General features: G+C 39.6%; 1 protein-coding gene across 6 annotated transcripts in view; it reads left to right on the top strand.

Annotated features, from left to right (window-relative positions):
• SGMS2 (sphingomyelin synthase 2) overlaps positions 1-15,228 on the top strand; it is an 85,031-nt gene that overhangs the window by 19,991 nt on the left and 49,812 nt on the right. Inside the window, exon 1 of one of the 6 annotated variants that reach the window (XM_079153582.1) lies at positions 13,379-13,395. The exons of the other annotated variants lie outside the window; for them this stretch is intronic. The gene's annotated coding sequence lies outside the window, so the exon portion shown is untranslated. Of the gene's footprint in view, positions 1-13,378; positions 13,396-15,228 lie in introns of those variants that run through there. 6 annotated transcript variants of the gene reach the window in all.

Here is a 15,228-nt window from a genome sequence, read left to right as displayed (position 1 = left end):
AATGTAAATTGCCTTTAATAGGTGAGCAAAGAGCAGGAAAATTATGAAACTTACATGCAGAAGGATGTGATTTAGAAATGTTGTTCTCAGTGGTTTTGTCAGAAAGAGAAACTCAAGGTAATGTGTGGTATTGGTCTCTGAGTTTCATTTCTGTTCTTCTTCCCCTGTTGGCTTAGGCACTTGAGCTTCTGCCCTGCTTTGCTGTCATCGCTAAAGAAAGCAAGGCTGAAGTTTTTATTTTACCTGGTGTACTTGAACCTCACTTTTACTAGAATGAAAGCTATTTGTCAAACCATCTTAGGATTGGATACATACTTATTTTTATTCAAGCCATTAGTTAGCTGTGTTTGAATTCTAAGAATACTTTGATCCTTTTAACATGAAACTCGAAGGACATTTTGACAAAATGCCTTTTAAAAAATTATTTGTCCTCAAAAACATTTTTATTCATTTAAATGAGAGTTGATTATCTTCTAAAGAGAATCTGGATGGACTCCTTGTACATATCCATGAGTTAACAAATACAGCTGCCTGATGAGCTGGCCTTATTGTTACTTTATAAACCATAGTGTTACTAATAGTTTCCTGACTCTGTTTGGAAGCAGAAGTAGTGGAGGTAGTGCAGTGTCAGCTGTGAATTGCCATGGATGTGCTTGTCAACAAGGGTAAGCAGAGTTAGCTGAGGCTGTCAGGGCAACGGGAGATTGGAGTTGGACCTCTGAGGCCAGTCCTCAGGTCATCCTCCAATCCTGAGTGTGCCAGCCCTGGGAAGGCTCAGAGACCTCACATCCTGTGGGTTAGTACTAAAATGGAAATTCATCCTTCATTGCATGGAATACTATTTTATGAAGGACATTCAGAGGAACCAACCAGGTTCCCTTGGTAATTCTGAATTGTAGATATAATTGACAGAAACCCTAAGAAAGCCCTTTGAGATGTTTTTATTTAAAATCACAGTAAAAGAATTACATGGAATTTTGAAAATAGCAGAAAAATATCTTTGGGTTTGTGGCTATTATTTCTGTGGTCACATTTTTGTCTTATTGGCAAGTATGTATCATGTGAACTATGAGGACTCTGTCCGTTTTCAAGAAGTGATTAAAATACTTCTTAAAAAATCATCCTGGGCCAGGCACGGTAGCACATGCCTGTAATCCCAGCATCTCAGGAGGCTGAGGCAGGAGGATGGCGAGTTTAAAGCGGCCTCAGGAATGGTGGGATGCTAAGCAACTCAGTGAGACCCTGTCTCTAAATAAAATAAAAAATAAGGCTGGGGATGTGGCTCAGTGGTTGAGTGCCCCTGAGTTCAATCCCTAATACCCCCGGCAGGGGATGGATCTTGGATTTGGCCTGGTGGAATGGGGATGTGTAACCAAAGTGACTAAGATTTTATTTTTTTTTTTTAAATTGAGTGTCAGCTCTCAGCAAGACATGGTTTTAGATACTGAAATGAGCCAAAGAAATGACACTCAGTCTATTTCTTCAAATAGCTTCTGTTTAAACGGAACCTAACTACAGTCAAACACAGATTAAGTAATTACATTTCCTTCAGTTGCTAATTTGTGTAGCTATTGGTCTGTTTTGGTTTCTGATGGGAGACTGGACCATCTGTTCTCTCCTCCCCATAGAGGATGGACAAAGTGAATAGGCATGTGACAAGTGATTTTAATTCTCCTAGAAAAGAGGAATGCTCCCTCAAGTCAGGAACAACCCAGAGCTCACATGCACAAGCAGCTTTGCTGAGCCAGGAAGGGGAACTACTCTGGAGAAGTGAGGCAAGAGGGTCCCAGCCAGTGAGCACCTGCTGTCAGACTCCTTATGGAGTCTGTCCCTGGGTCACAGGTCAAGGAAAGTGATATTTGTGGCAATGTGCAAGGTGTATAGGAGGCCTAGGTTAGAAGAAATTCCCATTGGTAGTGAAAATAGAAAGTGTCCAAAGGAGAGAGTGATTGTCCTGTATTTCAGGACTAGTAAAGGAGTCTCTGATCTGGAAGGGAGGAACAGGAGTGTATGTGGTCATTTATTTAATGCAGCGTTGTTGCACCATGCTTCTTGCTTGTGGTACCCCTGCATTACCATCTAGTCCATGGCCTCCAAGTGAGCATCATTATAGTGAACCTGATGGGAACCAGCAAGCCAAGGTGCAGGAAAGCCCTCCTGCAGGAGGGGGTTTACAAGAGAGGAAGCCTGTTTGGTAGTGTGATTCCTTGAGGCAAGCAGCTAAGAAACCCTTAAAGGGTCCTGTTAACAACATGAGTCAGGAATGTTCTTTCCCCCACTCACCCCACATCAGATGGGTAATGTAGGGAAGTCATAATAAAGTTTAGAGGGCACCATATTTCAGACAACAGCACGGACACCCAGTCAGCACACTTATGAACCCAAAAGAATTCCAAGAATGATTTTAAGGGATGTCCTAAAAATGTCATTTCGGAAGCAAAGCAAGTCTTCATGGGTTTGGTTTCATGAGGGAACAATTCTACAAGTGCACACTACAGATTTGTGCTGCTCTTTCCCCCATGTGTGCTTGTGCTACATACTGAAAGGAGTTTTTGTCTCAGCAGGGCTACATAAGACAGGCCCTACCATTTGTGTGTGAAATATCACCTTAATGAGTGAGTGTGGGGTGGGGCACTGGGGATTGAACCCAGGACCTGGTTCAGGCTAGGCAAGTACTCCACCACTGAGCCAAAGCCACAACCCTTTTAACATTTTCTTTCTTTCACTTTCACTTTTTTTGTTCCATTTTGTGATGCTGGGCATTGAACCCAGGACTTTGACCTTGCTAGGCTAGTGCTCTACCACTGAGCAACATCACTAGCATCACTAACATCACTAATTTTTTTTTTTTTTTTTTTTTTTTTTTAATTTTGAGACTTGGTTCAGCCAACTTGCTCAGGCTGCCCTTGAACCTGCAATCCTCTTGCCTGAGCCTCCCAGGTACCCAGGATTACAGCTATGGTGGCATGTGACACCATACCCAGAATGAATTTGTATGTTGAATATGAAAACCTGTAGGAGCCAGTGCTGGAGAAGCAACCTGGCCACCATTGTTTTGTCAGCTTGGAACCATATTCAGAATGCTCTGTGTGTTTACAAGGCTTCATTAAGCATTTTGGAATTGTAAAGCAGATTTAAGTCAGTGATTATGTTGAACAGATTATCATTGTTCTTGAGGCATGTAACTGGGGGCTGCTTTTTCATAATGTTGTAGTATTGCTTTGGAGCTTAAATCAGTATTTGGAGTGCTTTTAATATTGAAAAATGTTGCTATCTTAAATATTATTAAGAGTTTATAGTCAATTGTGAGAAGTGCTTTTTTTTTTTTGTAAATTAATAGGCTTTATTTATTTTAGAGCAGTTTTAGGTTTACAGAAAAACGGTAGAAACCAGAGTTTCCATATTCTATTCCCCTGCATGCCAGTGTCCTCACATTAGTGGATTACACTTGTTACTATTAATGAACCAATATGATACATTGTTATTCACCAAAGCCCATGGGTTACAATAGAGTTCACTCTTACATTATCAGTCTTGAAAAATCTGGTGGTATCTGTCTACCACTACAATATCATACTGACCTAAAAATCCCTGCCCTTTTCTATTCATCCCACCCTTCCCCATCCTCTGGCAACTGCAGATCTTTTTTATTATCTCCATAGTTTTCCTTTGCCCAGAATGTCCTAGTTGGAATTCTGTAGTAGGTAGCTTTTTCAAATTGGCTTCTTTCATTTACCAATTTGCATTTAAAGTTCCTTCATGTTTTTGTGGCTTGATAACTTTTCTTTCTGTACTTAATATTATTTTGGCCAGGCATGATGGCACAAGCCTGTAATCCCAGTGATTTGGGAAGCTGAGGCAGGAGAATCACAAGTTCAAGGCCAGCCTCAGCAATTTAGTGAGACCCCATCTCTAAATAAAAAAAAATTAAAAGGGCTGGGCCCTTTTAATATGTGGCTCAGTGGTTAAGCATCTTGAGTTCAATTTCTAGTACCAAAATAATAAGAATGATATTCTGTTGTATACTATACCATAGTTTATTCATTTTACCTATTTAAGGACATCTTTGTTGCCTCCAGTTTTCAGCAGTTGTAAATGAAATTGCTGTAAACATTTTTGTACAGATTCTTGATTTGTCAAGACCTGGTAAATACAGAGGGATAACTATTGCCTTGTCACATGACAAGACTATGTAGTTGTACAAGTGGCCAAGCTGTCTTCCAAAGTGGTCATGTTGTTTTGCATTTTCACCAGCAGTGAGTTGGAGTTCCATTTGTTCCATATCCTTAGCAGTGTTTGGTAATGCTAGTGTTTTGGATTTTACCTATTGTGTATAGTGGTATCTCGTTGTTTTAAAGTGCAGCTTCCAAGTGACAGTATTGAACATTTTTCCTGATGATATATTTGCTATCTATATATCTTCTTTAATAGGGTATCTGGCCAGATCTTTTACCCACTTTTGAATTGGGCTCTGTGGTTTCTTAAGTTTTACAAGTTCTATGTGTTATTTTGGATGTAAGGCCTTTGTCGTATATCTGTTTTGTAAAAGTTTTCTCCTGGTCTGTGATTTGTCTTCATTCTCTTAACTGGGTTTTGTAGAGCAGTATTTAATTTTAATGAAGCCCAACTTATCAGTTTATTTCTCTCATGGTTCCTGCTTTTGATGGTGGTGTATCTATTACCGAACCCAAGATCCCATAGATTTTCTCATGTTATCTTCTAAATCAGTGTCTCTATTTGTTTTTTTGTTTGTTTGTTTGTTTGTTTGTTTTTTTAATGTAGTTGTCTAGTTGTTCCAACACAATTTGTTGAAACTATCCTAAGGAACAGTATTTGTTGTTGTTGTTGCGTTAGGACTTGATCTGTATCAGTGATCTGTATACCCAGCCTTTATTATTTCATGTTTCAAGTTTTATTTTAAGGCAGAGTCTCACTAAGTGGCCTTGAACTTATTTTCTGCCTGTCTCAGCCTCCAGAATTGCTGGAATTACAGATGTATGCCACCAGAAGGAGCAAGTACCTTTAAAAGGAGATAGAGGGGCTGGGGATATAGCTCAGTTGGTAGAGTGCTTGCGTCACAAGAACAAGGTCCTGGTTTCAATCCCCAGCACCACAAAAAAAAAAAAAAAAAAAAAAGGAGATGGATCCTCTGAGGGAAAGCTTAATGCCTGCATGAGTTTCTCTATTCCCTCTGTAAACAGTTCACAGTCTGGATTGGAGAGCCCCATCTTCATGTTGGTACAAGGTATTTCTCCCGAGTCATGCACTGTTGTGACAGCCCTGTCCAGAACATCCTGCAATGACAGAATGTCCCAAAATTCTGCACTGTCCATTACCGTGACTACAAACCACATGGGATGACTGACCACTTGTCATGTGGCTGGAGTCACTAAGGAACTAAATTTCTAATTTTAACTAATTTTAAACTTAAGCAGCCCTATGTAGCTTTTGGTGGTTGTATTAGTATCACTCTAGAAAGATAGAACACATTTGAAGACAAGAAGTTCATTTGTTTCCTTTAGCAAATACTTGATGAGCACCTACTATGTACCTTTCAGATTTCTAGGTACTGGAGATATCAGGGTGAAGAATACAGTAGAAATAGTGTTCATTGAGGCCCATAGAATTAAAGTGATTTTTTAAAGAGTGCAGCAATATCAGAATCCAGATTAAAATCAGGTCTTCTGATTGTAATAAATATACTCCATCCATGCTTTTTTGCCCAGAAAGCCCCTTTGCTTCTTGTTTCTGCCCTATTTCTCACTGCTGTCCATTAGAAGGCAGCTCATCAGCTAATACATTGTTACAATTTAACCAAAGGACCAGGGGGTTGGGGGGACGTGTTGAGACAAAGTAAAGGGTTGGGGGTGTAACTCAGTGATAGAGCCTATGCCTAGCATGCACAAGGCCCTCAGTTCAGCCCCCAGCAACACCACACACACACACACACACACACACACACACACACACACACACACACACACGGGTGCACACAGATGGAAAGAGAAGTAAAAAATTAATATCTATTCCCACTTGAAAAAGCACACTTGCATACATGTTTGCTTGTTCAGAACTGTGATGGGAAACTGGGATTATTTTCTACCTTTTTTGCAGAGATAAATAATTCTTCCCTTTTCTCTACAGCAGGGTTTTGCCACTTGAGGGAGGTGGCGGGGGACCTCAGGGTTTTTTCCCTTGTGTTTAGCCATATTTTTTTCTTGAAGGTGCTGTATTCTGAGATTAAGGTGACTAAAGCCTGGTTACTTTTCGTTTCTCTTCTGACACCTGAGTTGTAGGCTCTGGCCAAGCATGACTTAGAAGCTCAAGGTAAAAGCACACGGGGTAGATGGATTTACTTTGTCAGCAGCGCCATCCCATTTTGTGACAACGCGTTGGAACTTGGTTGGTGCCTCAGTTCCACCAGCAGAGCCTCCCTCCCCTTTACATGGGGTCCTCATGTCCACCGCCCCAACCTCCAGATGTGTTTGTCTTTCTAGGCTTCTGGGTCCTTTGCTTCATCTTCCGTTCTCTTGCTTAAAATACAGTGGCAAAAACTTTTCATGTGTCCTTTTCACTTCCTCGTTTCTTCTTCCCCTTCATCCAGTTATTCCTAGTACTTTAACAGTTTCTTCCATCTCAATGTCATGGGCTCTTTGGGATCCCCAGGGCTTAATTTCTTGGTTCCCATTTTGTTTTCTTAATACGTCCTTCCTCTGAGACTTCAAATATGATGTGAAAGATTGTGCTTTGTGAGATACGGGTTTATATAAATATGCTGACATGCAGTTTGCTTTGAGATTGCTTGGAAGGAATGTTGGAAACTTGCAGGGTGCAGATGTCTGAGGTGGGTGTGGTGCACACGGGAAACCCAAGGCCTCTTTATAACAGTTTTGACAAGGACGGATTGTTCAGTTTTGAAAGAGTTTCTCATAAGAGAAGCAAACTGCTGATAACTGGTGAGGTGGCTAGAGCAAACAACCTCTTAGAAATCTCCCAAGCAAGGACAACAAACGATAAGGAAAGAGGAAAAAAACTAGAGGAAATGGATTACTGAGCAAGTAATTCTAGTCTGTTCACCAAAGGACTCCAATGGCTGGGGATCTAAAAAACACAACCCTTCTGGATGCTTAGGATGGGTTTAGATCTCCCAGGTTTCTCAGGTACACCCATTCCACTCATTCTTTTAACCTTCTCAGGTATGCACACTACAGGATCCTGTGGTTTCATCATAATTTCCATTACCCCAAGGAATTTTTCTCTGTTCCAACTTCTGTTCCCTGTCCCTGGGCAAAGGGGAACCTTCCTGAGTAGCTTCTGTGATATTACTTCCCTCTCCCAACCCAGGCCAAATTTGCTTTTAAAAAAAAATTTTTTTTTTAGTTGTAGATGGACACAGTACCTTTATTTTATTTATTTAGTTAGTTTTTGGAGTTTTTTATGTGTTGCTGAGAATTGAACCCAGTGCCTCACATGTGCTAGGCAAGCACTCTACCACTGAGCCACAACCCCAAGCCCTACATTTTCTTCTGTCCTCATTTTATTTTTACTTGGAATTTCTTTTCTGTTTTCAAAGGCATGATTTTGTTTGAGCAAGAGTAGCAATCATAGTAAATATGTACATTTTGCTTTAATTTTTTCAACTATATAATTATGCTATTTTTAATCAAAGAGGCTGACCTCTTTACTACTTGGCAGAACATCGCCACAAATAGCATCTTGCTAAAAAGAAAACTTACAAGATTCCAGGACTGAATATTTTTATTTGCTTACTACTCTCCCCTCACACACAGCACAAAGAAAAATGAGATTTACTTTTTTTTATTCTTTGTAAATAATGATACTAAACAGTCTTTGAGTTTGTCATAATAAATTATTTTTAGAGACAATATGGTAGCTGATATTTGGAAATTTGTTTTGGAAATTTTAAACTCCTTTTTTCTTTTACTTTTAAATTATGATAGCAAGCCATGTTTATTTTAGAAGAGTGAATACCTAGATAAGCAAAAGGAAAACATAAGTCATTTATAAGTCTATTGCTTATTAACATTTTGCATTATTTTTTCCGTAACATTTATGTTGACTTATACAACTTTCAAATAGCAGGATAAATAGGGTCTCATATATATCATTGTTGTGTACCCATGAGTATGTCACAAATTTCTGATCCCTTCCTACCTAACCTGGTGAAGGAGTGTTTCATTATTCCATCGCATTTACCACAATTTACTTAAGCAATCTCTTGCACTTAAGACTCTTAAAGTTGTGTTCGATTTTTTTCTCTTTTATTAACAATGTCATGGTGAATATTTTCAGAGCTAAATCTTTGTTCATATGCTTAGATTTACAAAACCTAAGAAATGCATTTAACAGTGATCTTGGAAAGCAATTTTGTAATTTTAAGTTGTTTTTAAAATTGAATGTATGAAGAAAATGATTTCATATTTGTTTACTTACTCCTTGGTGATGTCACTACTTTCTAACTTTCAATGTGTCAATGTAAAGTACAGAGGGCTGTTTTCTTTCATTGAAGGTTTGAAGGCATTTGATAGTATTTAACGATTACTGTTATGATACTATGTGACATTCTTATGATTTCTTATGACTTTTACTCTGAGGATTTTAGAAGTTTGGGTGTAACAATAACAACTTTGTGTCTTGGAGGAAAGAACCAGCTCACTGGTTCTTTAAGCCACAGAGGGCCTAACAGACAAACTGCAGAAAGCAGAGGTTGTGAACACAGGGCTTTTCAATCTGTGATCAACCTTCCTTCTCTGGGCTTGAAAAAAAAAAAAAAAAAAAAGATTCCTATTTTTGGTATGTTTTGAATGCAGTCTGCATTAGACAGCGGGAAGTACAGAGTGACCTTTCAAGATATTTTAGATTTAAGTCTGTAATTAGAAAACACTATTTGAGTTCTAATAATAAGATTTTACTCTGAAAGCACCCGCCTATAGTAGTGGGTCAGTCCTCTACTCTCCCTTTCTCCCTCCCTCCCCTTCATATCTGCCTTAGGTATACATACTCTGCCTCTGAAATGCATCTTCCAAATATCAAACTGTGGGTCACACTTTGATGAGGGTAAAATGCTTTCATTCTCTCCCTCTGTTGTAGGCTTACTTCACAACTTCCTTACCTACCTGTCCTTCAAGGAGTTGACATGTGCCTCTTCCAGTTAGTTTGTGAACACATACTCAGATATAGCCATCAACTCTATCCAGCTTTGTGCCTGAAAAGTAGCAGAAAACCTGACCGATGTAACCTCTTCCCTCATGGAGCTTAGCGTCTGACAGAAAGGAGACTAGTCAATCTTGTCTAGTGATTGACTAAATGATTGCAACTAGAAAACAAATAGGATGGAGAAAAAAAAAAATAGAATAATGTAGAGGAAGTGAAAGGAAGCCTGATCCCATCTGGAAGAGGTACTTTTCCAAGGAAGTGACATTTGTCCTACGTTGTGCAGGGGTTAATTATAAATGCTGTCTCTCCTCTGCAGAATGCTATACTCGGTGTCTTAGAACCTTAATCTATTTTTGCTTTCTTTAGCAATACTCCACATGTATTAAAATGAAAATAGTTTATTTCAAACTTAGGATTAACAATTCAGTGTATATTTCAAAATAACTAGAAGATTTTAGATGTTCCCAAAGAAACACAAAGAAATGATAAATGTTTGAGATGATGGAGATGCTGATTGCCCAGATTTGATCATTACATATGTATGTGTGTACGGAAACATCACATGGTACCCCATAAATATGTGCAATTGTTATGTTTCTATTAAATAAAAATATTAACACCACTCTGTCTGAAGAATAATTCTGAAATAATTAGCCGCAAGTACAACATACTTTGCTGGAAGAAGTAGAGAAGACTGACAAATCACTGGACATTGGATAGGCACATGAAGTTGAATTATTTCTTGAACCGTGAAGTAGCCATGGAAGTTCAACTACATCCTGTTAATACACAGATAGTTTGGGACTATCTGAAGGAATACAGGTTCTACTAATTAATTTTATTGAAGTACTGAGGATTGAACCCAGGGCACTGTAACACTGAGCTACATCCCCAGTCCGTTTTTCTTTCTGAGGCAGTCTCAGCTAAACTGCTGAGGCTGGACTCCAACTTCTGATTCTCCTGCCTCAGCCTCCTGAGTCTCTAGAGTTATAGGTGTGAGTCACTGTGCTCATCCCCAGCCTTTTTATTTTTACTTTTTTATTTTTGGTGGTGCTGGAGATTGAACCAGGGCCTTGTGCATGCTGGGCAAATGCTCTACCACTGAACCCTATCCACAGCTTCAGCTTTTTTATCTTTTATTTGGAGACAAGGCTGGCCTTGAAGTTGCGATTCTCCTGCCTCAGCCTCTTGAGTCTCTAGTATTATAAGCATTTGCCACCGTACCCAGTACAGGTCCTTTTAAAGCTAAGGTTTGCTCTCTAGTAACCAGTATTTTAAAGAAAATTCATGTGTTGTCCAATTTACAATAAAATATGTCTTAACCACAAGAGCTTAGAGCCTCAGATGACTATAACAGATGGGAATATTCTTCCAAGTTGTTTAATCCCCTGAGATGAATATGGCTGTTCTTCTGCCAGATGATGACTCTCAATCCATTAAACTTAAAAACAAATGCTTTTCAATGCATCAGGTTTCTTAATGTTTTTATGTAGCTTATTTTTGCCATCTCCTGATGTTAGGAAATTTGCTCCATAATCTGGATCAGTCAGTCTCCTCAGCCCTGATCATCAGGAGCATGCTGTGGGGAATGGATGTAGAGATGGACTGAGCATTTCTGGTGCCATTGTGTCCCTGAAAAGAGCCAGTCCATCAGCTGTGCATTCATATCACGTTCCACGACTTCTTACTGAAGAAGATCTGGAGCATTATTCTTTGAAATTCACGGAGGACACAATGAGAACCTATCAGAGCATGATACAATGGCCTACCTGGGTCTTCAGTATTGCTCATTGCCCCTTGTCTACAGACCCACAGTGAGTTCTCTTCTAGAGAACAAAACATCGTTTCCTAGTCTTCCTCCTTAAAATACATACAGATATGGATTCTCTTCTTCTCCTTTCCTCTGAGTTTTGGTTTGTAGGTTTTGAGGGTTTTTTTGTTTTGTTTTGTTTTGGTTTGGTTTTTACTCTGGCAACAAAGGAATTGAGAACCAAATATGCAGCCCAGCTTTAGTCCGTGTGTAAGAGTTAACTAATACACTGTATTTCCCCTGGTGTCTTCCATCTTAGTACCATCTTAAATACACATGATAGTAAATGCCAGAGGCTGCTTTTAAGCTCTTCATTTCTATTAATTTTTTTAAATTTTTGAGTGCTTTGAGGGACCCTATGAAGTTAGCAGTCATTGTCTCAATTTACAGATGAGGGAACTGAGGCACAGGGAGGGTTGGCCTCTTGCCTGGAGTCACACAGGTGCTAAGTGTGAACTCAGACTTCAGAGTCCTTTTTCATAAAAAAAATTTTGCTCCTGGGAGCAGGTGGAACAGTATTAAATCACAGGAAATAATCCTCTGCATCTTGTGATCAAGAACACCTGGTATATATTTACCAAGCTCTCTGATTCTATATTACTTCCCTCAGTTGAAAGTTATATCATTTACTTTGTTCCTTTATAAAATTATGCATGGTCCATAAACTTCAAATTAAAATAAATCATGAATTTCTGTGATACTATTCAGAATGAGTCTTTTCTTAACACCACCTTAGGATGCGTACCAAAAATAGGTTTTGGAACGGTGTGCGTATATTTGCCTTCAATTTTCGGTTGCACCCTTTTACCCATTCACTCTCTCCTCCCCCACCCCCTTTCCCTCTCCTCCCTCCTCTCCTCTCCTTTCCTCTCTTCCAGTACTGGGGATATTGAACTTAGGGGTACTCTACCACTGAGCCACATTCCCCGCCCTTTTTATTTTTTTATTTTGAGACGGGGTCTCGGTAAGTTGCCTGAGCTAGCTTCAAAATTGTGATCCTCCTGCCTCAGCCTCCCAAGTCAAGTTGCTGGGGTTACAGGCGTGCAGCACCACAGCTGACAGCCTCATTCTCCTTTTTGACAAGGGCACACATATAAGTGACTAGAAAGCACCATGTTTAGCTATGGACTTGAATATAATCTGGAAGATTACAATATTATTAGTATCATTTATACCACATTAAAATAGTTATAAATTATGGTTATTCCCAAACTTAAAGCCCAAGAACAACTATCTGCTTTGATTTGACATTCCCCTGCTACCTAAGAAATAAAACACATAGTATCTCAGTGCCCTAGAGATCTCAAGTGTGGGAAATCTCTGAAGGGTTTAAAGTAGGAATGTGAACTTTTAGAAAGATCAGCTTGGAAAATGGGACACAGGAAGAGATGATCCAAGATAAACAGGACCGTGTTGGGCTGTAGAATCAGGTGGGTGGTAACAGCGGGTGGAGTCACCAGAGGGAAGTGGCTAGAAAAAAGTTCAAGGTGAGCTGAGGAAAACATCCTTCCAAGGGTGCAGTGTTCTTCCTAGGTGGCAAGTGTGGACCCCGGGGCTGGGGGAGCCTCTGAGATGTGACACTATGCCACTTACCCTGCCGGGCCTTACTCTGGTGTGAACTGTTAGGCCAGTGGAAGTCGATCATTACGTGGCATTTCAGGTACATGTTTTTCCTTTTATTTTTTTCTAACAACATTATGGAGAATTGTACTCCATAGAACTCATTCTTGTAAGGTGTATAGCTCTGTGTTTTTTGGTATATTTTGAATGTACAGCCATTGCCATTATCTAATTCTAGAACGCATCACCCTGGCAAAAACCACGTATCCGCTTGTGTTCGCTCCCTGTTCTCTTCCCTGGTCCCTGATAACCACTTACCTTTATGTCTTTCTGCATTTGCCTGTTCCATATGTTTCTTATAAATGAAATCGTGCATCGTGTGGCCTTTTCAACTGGTTTCTTTTACTTAAAATAATGTTGTCAAGGCCCTTCTTTGTCATAGCATGTACCATCACTTCAGTCATTTTGTTTGTTTGTTTGTTTGTTTGTTTGTTTTGGTACCAGGGATTGAACCCAGGGGTGCATAACCACTGAGCCACATTCCCCCACCCTTTTCATTTTTTATTTTGAGACAGGGTCTCACTAGGTTGTTTAGTGCCTCGCTAAGTTGCTGAGGCTGACCTTGAACTTGTGATCTTCCTGCCTCAGCCTACAATGTCACTGGAATTGCACTTGTGCACCACCACATATGGCTCAAAGTGTCTTTCTTAACCTGTTTCCCCTTCCTACAGTTGTCAACCCTCTGATCCTACAACAAACAGGAAAAAAAAAAAAATCTGCTATAAGACTTGGAGTGTTAACTGCCACAAGGACCAAGGTGGACTTGTCTATGCTGTCATCCGTGGATGGTAGGATTGGTGCTTTCTGATGCTCTATCATAAGGATAAGTTTAATCAACTCAAAGTTGGCTGGCCACCACTTCTGCAACTTCTCTTCTGTCCTCCCTTTTCCAGCTAAGATACTGCAAAGCTGGGCACAGTGACACATATCTCTAATCCCAGTGACTGGGGAGGCTGAGGCAGGAGGATCACAAATTCGAGGCCAGCCTCAGCAACTAAGTGAGGCCATAAGCAATTTAGCAAGATCTTTTTTTGTAGTAGGGGGGCGGAGTATTCAAATCATTTTATTGAGGGGATTAGAGATTAAGGAATAAGTACTGTAGTACTGAAAAGGACAATGAAATCCAACGTCCTCTGCGGGGCCAGATCTTGTTGTCACCAAAAAAGCAGCAAGATCCTGCCTTAAAGTAAAAAATAAAAAGGGCTGGGGATATAGCTCTGTGGAAAGTGCCCCTGGGTTTAATCCCCACCCCCACCCTTATGCCTATAAAAGACATTGCACAAATATTTTGCTTTGAGAATTTTAATTTTATCCTATGGAGAACCTTGAATGACAAGCTCTTTGAGGTAGATGGATGTTTCCTCACTCATCAGATTGCTGTTTTAAATGACAGCAAGGGAAATAGAGGTAAGACCCAAGTTCTAAACGTGTTTGCATTGCTGCCAAAAGAGGACGTTCTCAACCAAGGTTAAGGAGGAGGAGGCCTCAACCAAGCTTAAGTTTGTGGCACTAAAAATCTTCACAATGACTCAGTCAGCTATGCACCTATTCAGCACATTACTGAAGTATTACTAGCACAGTTATTCTGTTTTTATAGTTATTTATTTCAAGGTTAAAGAGATATCTCTGTGCCCACTGAGGAGGAAGAAGTTGTGCTTGTGTGATTGACATTGATATTATGTGACTAAATTCACTACCGGACCACTAGAAATTGACTTCAAGGATAATTTTATTCTTGAAAATAAAAATAGTGATTGCATTTTTGGTGCAAAAGATTTTGTTTTCTTTTTATATCTCTGGGCACCTAAGGACTAGGACTCATTTGACTTAAGGTAGCCATTGTTTTTCCTCATTACGAATTCGTGTTGTGTTTCTCTGGAAAGACTTTCATCCTAACGTGGACCCAAAGGATATGTAATCATAGGTTTATTAAAAATAAAATTTTGTGACTAGTTCAGATTCATTGTTCCACACAGCATTCTATAGGCTTATTTGTTCATTTTCTGTAAAACTCAAAATAATGCTAGGAATGTTGCAAGGATCAGAATGCCTATATTGGGCCAATGCTAGGAATGGCAAGTATTTCTAAATATTTGACACTAAATGAACGTTGCCTCTCCCTTTGTGTGGTGTTGTCTGTCCCATTGAAGTTGGATGAAAAAAAGAATCCATTTATTCAACAAATACTTAACACTTTCTGTGTGCCAGGCCCTCTTTTCTGTGTGACAACTGAGGCAGAGGACTCAAACAAAATCCTTGCTTTCATGAATCTTTAAAAAACTCTCAAATATCCCCAGAAATCAAACGGGAGCAGGGAGGCCTAGAGAAATGGACTTTCTATTGGGTATCCTGGGAAAAACCCCTGCAAGATGGACCAAGTAGAAAAGGAGAAAGTTGGAACTTGATTTGGAAAATAAAGCAATCTGCTCTACTGAGTCCAGAATTTTAGAAGTTTGTTAAAACAACAACCCCAAAAAGGGACTAGGTTGATTTAACTTGGACTTGAGAAAGGGTTCTTTTCAAGTATATAATTTTTATCCATTATTTTTTCAGATTTATAGAATGAGCCCAAATTCTGTTTCTGCCATCCAGCCCTTGCCCAGCCTCTGTTGTCAGTTCCT

This window comes from Sciurus vulgaris (genome assembly GCF_902686455.1).
Source record: "Sciurus vulgaris genome assembly, chromosome: 9".
Taxonomy (NCBI): domain Eukaryota; kingdom Metazoa; phylum Chordata; class Mammalia; order Rodentia; family Sciuridae; genus Sciurus; species Sciurus vulgaris.
Note: the sequence above shows the minus strand (reverse complement) of the source record. Positions and strands in the feature narration are given on the sequence as shown.